Genomic DNA, 10893 nt, shown 5'->3' with positions numbered 1-10893 from the left:
GACCAGTACAAACTGGATGGTTTGCACCTGGGCAGGACTGGAACCGATGTCCTAGGGGGAGTGTTTGCTAGTGCTGTTGGGGAGGGTTTAAGCTAAAATGGCAGGGGGTTGGGAACCTGTGCAGGGAGACAAAGGAAAGGGAAGCAAGGATAGAAGCAAAAGACAGGAAGGAGAAAAGCAAAAGTGGAAGTCAGAGAAATCAAGGGTGTAAATCAAACATGGCCGCAGTAAACAATAATTCTAAAATGTGTAAGAGTGTTAAAAAAACAAGCCTGAAGGCTTTGTGTCTTAATGCGAGGAACATTCGTAATAAGGTGGATGAATTAGCTGCGCAAATAGATGTAAACGGATATGATATAATTGGGATTACGGAGACATGGCTCCAGGGTGACCAAGGCTGGGAATTCAACATCCAGGGGTATTCAATATTTAGGAAGGACAGGCAAAAAGGAAAAGATGGTGGGGTAGCATTGCTGGTTAAAGAGGAGAGAAACACAATATTAAGGAAGGATATTAGCTCTGATGATGTGGAATCAGTATGGGTAGAGCTGAGAAATACCAAGGGTAGGAAAACGTTAGTGGGAGTTGTATACAGACCCTCAAACAGTAGTGCACAGGTTGGGGATGGCATTAAATGGGAAATTAGAGATGCGTGCAATAAGGGCACAGCAGTTATCATAGGTGACTTTAATCTACATATAGATTGGTCTAACCAAATTAGTAACAATACTGTGGAAGGGGAATTCCTAGATTGTATACGGGATGGTTTCCTGGACCAATATGTTGAGGAACCAACCAGAGATCAGGCCATCTTAGACTGGGTATTATGTAATGAGAAAGGATTAATTAGCATTCTTGTTGTGCGAGGCCCCTTGGGGAGGAGCAATCATAATATGATATAATTCTTCATTAAGATGGAGAGTGAAGTAGTTGATTCAGAGACTTGGGTACTGAATTGAAATAAAGGAAACTATGATGGAAAGAGGCATGAGTTGGCTAGGATGGATTGGGGAATGTTACTTAAAGGGTTGATGGTGAATAGGCAAAGGCAAACATTTAAAGATCGCATGGATGAACTACAGAATTTGTTCTCCCTTTGTGGCATAAAAATAAAAGAAAAATGGTGACTCAACATTGGCTAACGAAGGAAATTAGGGATAGCATAAGATCCAAGGAGAGGACATAAAAATTGGCCAGAAAGAGCAGCAAACCTGAGGATTGGGAGCAGTTTAGGATTCAGCAAAGGAGGACAAAGGGATTAATTAAGAGGGTGAAAATAGAGTATGAGAGTAAGCTTGCAAGGAACATAAAAACTGACTGTAAAAGCTTCTACAGATATGTGAAGAGAAAAAGATTGGTGAAGTCAAGTGTACGTCCCTTGCAGTCGGAATCAGGGGAATTTATAATGGGGAACAAAGATATGGCTAACCAATTAAATACATACTTTGGTTCTGTCTTCAAAAAGGAGGACACAAATAAACTCCCAGAGATGTCGGGGAATATAGGGACTAATTAGAGGGAGCAACTGAATGAAATCAGTATTTGTAGGGAAATGGTGTTAAGGAAATTGATGGGATTAAATGCCGATAAATCCCCAGGGCCTGAAAATCTACATCCTAGGGTACTTAAGGAAGTGGCCCTAGAAATAGTAGATGCATTGCTGGTCATCTTCCAAAATTTTATAGACTCTGGAACAGTTCCCATGGATTGGAGGGTAGCTAATGTAACCCCACTATTTAAAAAAGGTGCTAGAGAAAATACGGGGAATTATAGACCGGTAAGCCTGACATTGGTAATGGGGAAAATGTTAGAGTCCATTATAAAAGATGTAATAGCAGAGCACTTGGAAAACAGTGACAGGATCGGACAAAGTCAACATGGAATTACAAAAGGTAAATCATGCTTGACTAATCTACTGGAATTTTTTGAGGATGTAACTGGTAGAATAGATAAGGGAGAACTAGTGGATGTGGTGTATTTGGACTTTCAGAAGGCTTTCGATAAGGTCCCGCATAAGAGACTAGCGTGCAAAGTTAAAGCACATGGGATGGGGTGTAACATACTGACTTGGATAGAGAACTGGTTGGCAGACAGGAAGCAAAGAGTTGGAATAAACGGGTCTTTTTCTGAGTGGAAGGCAGTGACAAGTGGGGTACCGCAGGGATCGGTCCTAGGACCCCAGTTATTCACAATATATATTAATGATCTAGACGAGGGAACCAGATGTAATATCTCCAAGTTTGCAGACTACACAAAGCTGGGTGGGCGTGTGTGCTGTGAGGAGGATGCCGAGAAAATCCAGTATGATTGGGACAGGTTGGGCGATTGGGCAGATGCATGGCAGATGCAATATAATGTGGATAAATGCGAGGTTATCCACTTTGGTGGCAAAAAAAGGAAGGCAGATTATTATCGGAATGGCAATAGATTGGGAAAAAGGGAAGTGCAACGAAACCTGGGTGTCCTTGTGCACCAGTCACTGAAGGTAAGCATGCAGGTGCAGCAGGCGGTTAAGAAGGCAAATGGTATGTTGGCCTTCATAGCGAGAGGGTTCGAGTACAAGAACAAGGATGTCTTGCTGCAGTTGTACTGGGCCTTGGTGAGAACACACCTTGAGTATTGTGTGCAGTTTTGGTCACCTTATCTGAGGAAGGATGTTCCTGCCATGGAGGGAGTTCAGCGAAGATTCACCAGACTGATACCTGGGATGGCAGGAATGAGGTATGAAGAGAGATTGGGTCGATTAGGCTTATATTCACTGGAGTTTAGAAGAATGAGAGGGGAACTCATTGAAACTTATAAAATTCCAACAGGACTAGACAGACTAGATGCAGGAAGGCTGTTCCCGATGGCGGGGGAGTCCAGAACCAGGGGTCACAGTCTAACGATAAGGGGTAAGCCATTTAGGACTGAGATGAGGAGGAATTTCTTCACCCACATAGTGGTGAACCTGTGGAATTCTCTACCGCAGAAGACAGTTGAGGCCAATTCTTTAAATATATTCAAGAAGGAGTTAAATATATTTCTTAAGGCTAAAGGGATCAAGGGATATGGGGAGAAAGCAGGGACAGGGTACTGAGTTTGGATGTTCAACCATGATCTCATTGAATGGTGGAGCCGGCTGAGGGGCCGAATGGCCTACTGCTGCTCCTATCTTCTATGTTTCTATGTACTGCCCCTCCGACAGAGCAGCGCTCCCTCAGTACTGCCCCTCTGACACAGCAGCGCTCCCTCAGTACCGCCCCTCCGACAGTGCAGTACTCCCTCAGTACTGCCACTCTGACAATTCAGGGCTCCCTCAGTACTAACCCTCCGACAGTGAAGCTCTCCCTCAGTACTGCCCCTGCGACATTGCAGGGCTCCCTCAGTACTGCTACTCCAACCGTGCAGCGCTCTCTCATTACTGCCCTTCCAACAGTGCAGGGCTCCCTCAGTACTGCCCCAACGACAGTGCAGCGCTCCCTCAGTACTGACCCTCTGACAGTATAGCACTCCCTCAGTACTGCCCCTCTGACAGTGTAGCGCTCCCTCAGTACCTTCCCGCCGACAGTGCAGCACTCCCTCAGTACTGCCCCTCCGACAGTGCAGCACTCCCTCAGTACTGCCCCTCCGACAGTGTAGCACTCCCTCAGTACTGCCCCTCCGACAGTGCAGCACTCCCTCAGTACTGCCCCTCCGACAGTGCAGCGCTCCCTCAGTACTGCCCCTCCGACAGTGCAGCGCTCCCTCAGTACTGCCCCTCTGACAATGTGGCGCTGCCTCAGTACTCCAGAGAATTTTAGCCTGGATTATGTGTTCAAATCTCTGGTGTGGGATTGACCCCACGACCTTCTGACTGCGAGGCGAGAGTGCTGCCCACTTAGCCAAGCTGACACTGATGCAATAGTTGATCAGGTGACTCAGTTCAATGGCATCTTTCTGAAATAAACAATCTGCGTGACTTTCTGTAACTAAAGCGGTTTGGGTGTTTAACGGGAGATCTGCTCTCCTTCTCAATGCAGCAGCAGGTTGCAGGAAGGGCCCATTAAGTGAGATGTTGTTGAGACATTGCGAGCAGGATCGATCCCCTCACACATGGCCAGTGTCAGAGAATGTGGGGAGGACAGTGAAAGATAAGCTGCTTTTATCATCATTTGAGGCTAACTGGGTTTTGCAACATTGAATCCACGGGCAGATCGGACGATGAAACTTTAATTTGGGTTAATTAGGGTGACGGAGTTACATGTCGCAGGATGTGGTTTATCTTCAGTTCAATACGAGGGAAATGACCCTGGACTCGGAGGAAGCAGAAATCAATGAAGATCAGTGAGTGATTGTGGCCCAATCGGGGTAATTGCCGATTCTGGTGGTGATTTATATTTATATTTATAGGTCCTCGTTTATTGCAAAGCACAGACTTCACTTTAGTTCAAAGATCTTTTTCTTTTCAAATGCAAAGGAAGTTATGCTAAACCTTTATAAATCACTGATTAGACCCCAGCTGGAGTATTGTGTCCAATTCTGGACACCGCACTTTAGGAAGGATGTCAAGGCCTTGGAGAGGGTGCAGAGGGGATTTACTAGAATGGTGCCAGGGATGAGGGACTTCAGTTATGTGGAGAGACTGGAGAAGCTGGGATTGTTCTCCTTAGAGCAGAGAAGGTTAAGGGGAGATTTAATAGAGGTGTTCAAATCATGAAGGGCTTTGATAGATTAAATAAGGAGAAACTGTTTCCAGTGGCAGGAGGGTCGGTAACCAGAGGACACAGAGTGAAGGGAATTGGCAAAAGAACCAGAGGGAGATGAGGAGAATGTTTTTACAGCGAGTTGTTGTGATCTGGAATGCGCTGCCTGAAAGGGCGGTGGAAGCAGATTCAATAGGAACTTTCAAAAGGGAATTGGAGAAATACTTGGAGGGAAACATTAGCAGGGCTGTGGGGAAAGAGCAGGGAGTGGGACTAATTGGAGAGCTCTTTCAAAGAGCCGGCACAGGCACGATGGGCCGAATGGCCTCCTCCTGTGCTGTGAGATTCTGTGATTCGCTGCCTGCTGCCCTCCAATTGTTGTGATGAACCAGTTATTCTCACTCACTCTCCCGCTCATCATTCTTTGGGTCATTTCCAGTTCAGGACGCTGAGTTTGGGCGAGAGGAATATAAATGCTTGAAACCGAGTGTGTTTTGCTGGCAGTGATGGAACAGCTGTCGGAACCCTCAGTGTGGGGAGATCTTTATTGCTGCCGCTGGGTTTCTGTTATTGATCACTGCAGAAAAACAGAAACAAAATATCAGCTTTGGAAATCAATCTGCAGGAACACTGATACACAAAGAAAATACTGCAGACGCTGGAAATCTGAAATAAAAGCAGAAAATGCTGGAGACACTCAGCAGGTCAGGCAGCATCTGTGAAGAGAGAAACAGAGTTAACGTTTCAGGTCGATGACCCTTCGTCAGAACTGGAAAAAAGCAGGAAAGGAACAGATTTTAAAGCAAGTTTAGGGGCTGGAAAATGTGGGGAGGGGATGAAGGAACAAAAGGGAAGGTCTGTGATAGGATAGAAGGCAGGAGAGGTTAAGAGACATTAAAAGATATTCAAGGTGAGTGGAGATGGTAATGGGACAGGTTAAGAAACAAAGGATGGCTCTAGATGGAGTGTGAATTGCGCTGGTAGAATGAAAGACAACTGCCATGTGGGAGAGAGGAACAACAGGCACAAACAAAAAGTGTGGATATAAAATATATATGTGATAGAGGCTGAGGTTGTGATCTGAAATTGTTGAACTCTATGTTGAGTCCAGAAGGCTGTAAAGTGCCTAATCGGAAGATGAGGTGCTGTTCCTCGAGCGTACGCTGAGCTTCCGTGGAACAATGTAAGAGGCTGAGGACGGAGAGGTCCGAGTGGGAATGGGGCGGTAAATTAAAGTGACAGGCGACCGGAAGCTCGGGGTCATCCTTACAGACTGAACGGAGGTGTTCCGCAAAGCGGTCACCCAATCTGCAGGAACACTGGCCGAGGCTGAACAAGGGGTGTGTCGGTGCTGGGTTCAGATTGTGGAGAAGATCTACCACATTCTAGAATATCAGCTCACTCCCACACTCACTCAATCTTTCACACTCCCACACTCACCCAATGTTTCACACTCCCACACTCACCCAATGTTTCGCACTCCCACACTCACCCAATCTTTCACACTCCCACACTCACCCAATGTTTCACACTCGCACACTCACCCAATGTTTCACACTCTCACACTCACCCAATGTTTCACACTCCCACACTCACCCAATGTTTCACACTCCCACACTCACCCAATGTTTCACACCCCCACACTCACCCAATCTTTCACACTCCCACACTCACCCAATCATTCACACTCCCACACTCATCCATTGTTTCACACTCTCACACTCACCCAATGTTTCACACTCCCACACTCTCCCAATGTTTCGCACTCCCACACTCACCCAATGTTTCACACTCCCACACTCACCCAATGTTTCACACACCCACATTCACCCAATGTTTCACACTCCCACACTCACCCAATGTTTCACACTCCCACACTCACCCAATGTTTCGCACTCTCACACTCACCCAATGTTTCACACTCCCACACTCACCCAATGTTTCACACTCCCACACTCACCCAATGTTTCACACTCCCACAATCAGCCAATGATTCACACTCCCACACTCGCCCAATGTTTCACACTCCCACATTTGCCCAATGTTTCACACTCACACTCGCACAATGATTCGCACACTCGCCCAATGATACGCACTCTCACACTCACCCAATGTTTCACACTCCCGCACTCACCCAATGTTTCACACTCCCACACTCACCCAATGTTTCACACTCCCTCACTCACCCAATGTTTCACACTCTCACACTCACCCAATGGTTCACACTCCCACACTCGCCCAATGTTTCACACTCCCACACTCACCCAATGTTTCACACTCCCACACTCACCCAATGTTTCACACTCCCACACTAACCCAATGTTTCACACTCCCACACTCACCCAATGATTCACACTCCCACATTCACCCAGTGTTTCACACTCCCACACTCGCCCAATGTTTCACACTCCCACACTCACCCAATGTTTCACACTCCCACACTCACCCAATGTTTCACACTCCCACAATGTTTCACAGTCCCACACTCACTCAATGTTTCACACTCCCACACTCGCCCAATGTTTCACACTCCCACACTCACCCAATGTTTCGCACTCTCACTCTCACCCAATGTTTCACACTCCCACACTCACCCAATGTTTCACACTCCCACACTCACCCAATGTTTCACACTCCCACACTCACCCAATGTTTCACACTCTCACACTCACCCAATGTTTCACACTCCTGCACTCACCCAATGTTTCACACTCCCACACTCACCCAATGTTTCACACTCCCACACTCTCCCAATGTTTGACACTCCAACACTCACCCAATGTTTCACACTCCCACACTCACCCAATGTTTCACACTCCCACACTCATCCAATGTTTCACACTCCTACACTCACCCAATGTTTCACACTCCCACACTCACCCAATGTTTCACACTCCCACACTCACCCAATGTTTCACACTCCCACATTCACCCAATGTTTCACACTCCTGCACTCACCCAATGTTTCACACTCCCACACACCCAATGTTTCACACTCCCACACTCACCCAATGTTTCACACTCCCACACTCACCCAATGTTTCACACTCCCACACTCACTCAATGATTCACACTCCCACACTCGCCCAATGTTTCACACTCCCACACTCTCCCAATGTTTCGCACTCCCACACTCACCCAATGTTTCACACTCTCACACTCACCCAATGTTTCACACTCCCACACTCACTCAATGTTTCACACTCCCACACTCACCCAATGTTTCACACTCCCACGCTCACCCTATGTTTCTCACTCTCACATTCACCCAATGTTTCACACTCCCACACTCGCCCAATGTTTCACACTCCCACGCTCACCCTATGTTTCTCACTCTCACATTCACCCAATGTTTCACACTCCCTCACTCACCCAATGTTTCACACTCCCACACTCACCCAATGTTTCGCACTCCCACACTCACCCAATGTTTCACACTCCCACACTCACCCAATGTTTCACACTCTCACACTCACCCAATGTTTCACACTCCTGCACTCACCCAATGTTTCACACTCCCACACTCACCCAATGTTTCACACTCCCACACTCTCCCAATGTTTGACACTCCAACACTCACCCAATGTTTCACACTCCCACACTCACCCAATGTTTCACACTCCCACGCTCACCCTATGTTTCTCACTCTCACATTCACCCAATGTTTCACACTCCCTCACTCACCCAATGTTTCACACTCCCACACTCATCCAATGTTTCACACTCCTACACTCACCCAATGTTTCACACTCCCACACTCACCCAATGTTTCACACTCCCACACTCACCCAATGTTTCACACTCCCACACTCACCCAATGTTTCACACTCTCACACTCACCCAATGTTTCACACTCCCACACTCACCCAATGTTTCACACTCCCACACTCTCCCAATGTTTGACACTCCAACACTCACCCAATGTTTCACACTCCCACACTCACCCAATGTTTCACACTCCCACACTCATCCAATGTTTCACACTCCTACACTCACCCAATGTTTCACACTCCCACACTCACCCAATGTTTCACACTCCCACATTCACCCAATGTTTCACACTCCTGCACTCACCCAATGTTTCACACTCCCACACACCCAATGTTTCACACTCCCACACTCACCCAATGTTTCACACTCCCACACTCACCCAATGTTTCACACTCCCACACTCACTCAATGATTCACACTCCCACACTCGCCCAATGTTTCACACTCCCACACTCTCCCAATGTTTCGCACTCCCACACTCACCCAATGTTTCACACTCTCACACTCACCCAATGTTTCACACTCCCACACTCACTCAATGTTTCACACTCCCACACTCACCCAATGTTTCACACACCCACGCTCACCCTATGTTTCTCACTCTCACATTCACCCAATGTTTCACACTCCCACACTCACCCAATGTTTCACACTCCCACACTCGCCCAATGTTTCACAGTCCCACACTCACCCAATGTTTCACACCCCCACACTCACGCAATGATTCACACTCCCACACTCACCCAATGTTTCACACTCCCACACTCACACAATGTTTCACACTCCTACACTCACCCAATGTTTCACACTCCCACACTCACCCAATGTTTCACACTCCCACACTCACCCAATGTTTCACACTCCCATACTCACCCAATGTTTCACACTCCCACACTCACCCAATGTTTCACACTCCCACACTCACCCAATGTTTCACACTCCCATACTCACCCAATGTTTCACACTCCCACACTCACCCAATGTTTCACACTCTCACACTCACCCAATGTTTCACTCTCCCGCACTCACCCAATGTTTCACACTCCCACACTCACCCAATGTTTCACTCTCCCGCACTCACCCAATGTTTCACACTCCCACACTCACCCAATGTTTCACACTCCCACACTCACCCAATGTTTCACACTCTCACACTCACCCAATGTTTCACACTCTCACACTCACCCAATGTTTCACACTCCCACACTCACCCAATGTTTCACACTCCCACACTCACCCAATGTTTCACACTCCCACACTCACCCAATGTTTCACACTCTCACACTCACCCAATGTTTCACACTCTCACACTCGCCCAATGTTTCACACTCCCACACTCGCCCAATGTTTCACACTCCCACACTCACCCAATGTTTCACACTCCCACACTCACCCAATGTTTCACACTCCCACACTCACCCAATGTTTCACACTCCCACACTCACCCAATGTTTCACACTCCCACACTCACCCAATGTTTCACACTCCCACACTCACCCAATGTTTCACACTCCCACACTCACCCAATGTTTCACACATCCACACTCACCCAATGTTTCACACTCCCACACTCACCCAATGTATCACACTCCCACACTCCCCCAATGTTTCACACTCCCACACTCACCCAATGTATCACACTCCCACACTCACCCAATGTTTCACACTCCCACACTCACCCAATGTTTCACACTCCCACACTCACCCAATGTTTCCCACTCCCACACTCACCCAATGTTTCACACTCCCACACTCACCCAATGTTTCGCACTCACACTCGCCCAATGATTTGCACACTCACCCAATGTTTCTCACTTCCACACTCACCCAGTGTTTCGCACTCCCACTCTCATCCAATGCTTAATCTAACATAAAGTGTGGTGAATAATGTTGGTGAGCTACAAGTACAATGAGCTTTGTGGCAATAATGGAAATGTGGCTTAAAAACGGTGAAGACTGGGCACTTAATGTTCAAGGGTACAAGGTGTTCAGAAAAGATACGGATGGAATAAAGGGAGGTGGGGTGGTAGTGCTGATTAAGGAAGACATTGTAGTGTTGGAAGGAGAGGATGTTCTTGAGGGGACAAGGACAGAATCCATTTGGTTGGAGTTGAGGTGCAGAAAGCTTATGATCACATTATTGTGGGTATTCTATAGGCCTCCAAATAGTGAGAGGGAGGTAGAGGAGCAAATCTTCCGGGAAATCGCAGAGATATGCAAGAGCTATAGAGCGGTGATATTGGGGAACTTTAATTACCCAAATATCGATTGGGATAATGCTAAGGTAAAGGGAAAAGAGGGAGATGAATTTCTGAAATGTGTTCAGTAGAATTTCCTTGACCAATATGTTCTTGGCCCAACCAGGAAAGAGGAATTTCTTCACCCAGACAGTGGTGAACCTGTGGAATTCTCTACCACAGAAGGCAGTGGAGGCCAATTCATTAAATATATTCAAGAA

The sequence above is a fragment of the Somniosus microcephalus genome, chromosome 3, assembly GCF_052327205.1.
Source record: "Somniosus microcephalus isolate GS21.2 chromosome 3, FLI_Smic_1.0, whole genome shotgun sequence".
Lineage (NCBI taxonomy): Eukaryota > Metazoa > Chordata > Chondrichthyes > Squaliformes > Somniosidae > Somniosus > Somniosus microcephalus.
Note: the sequence above shows the minus strand (reverse complement) of the source record.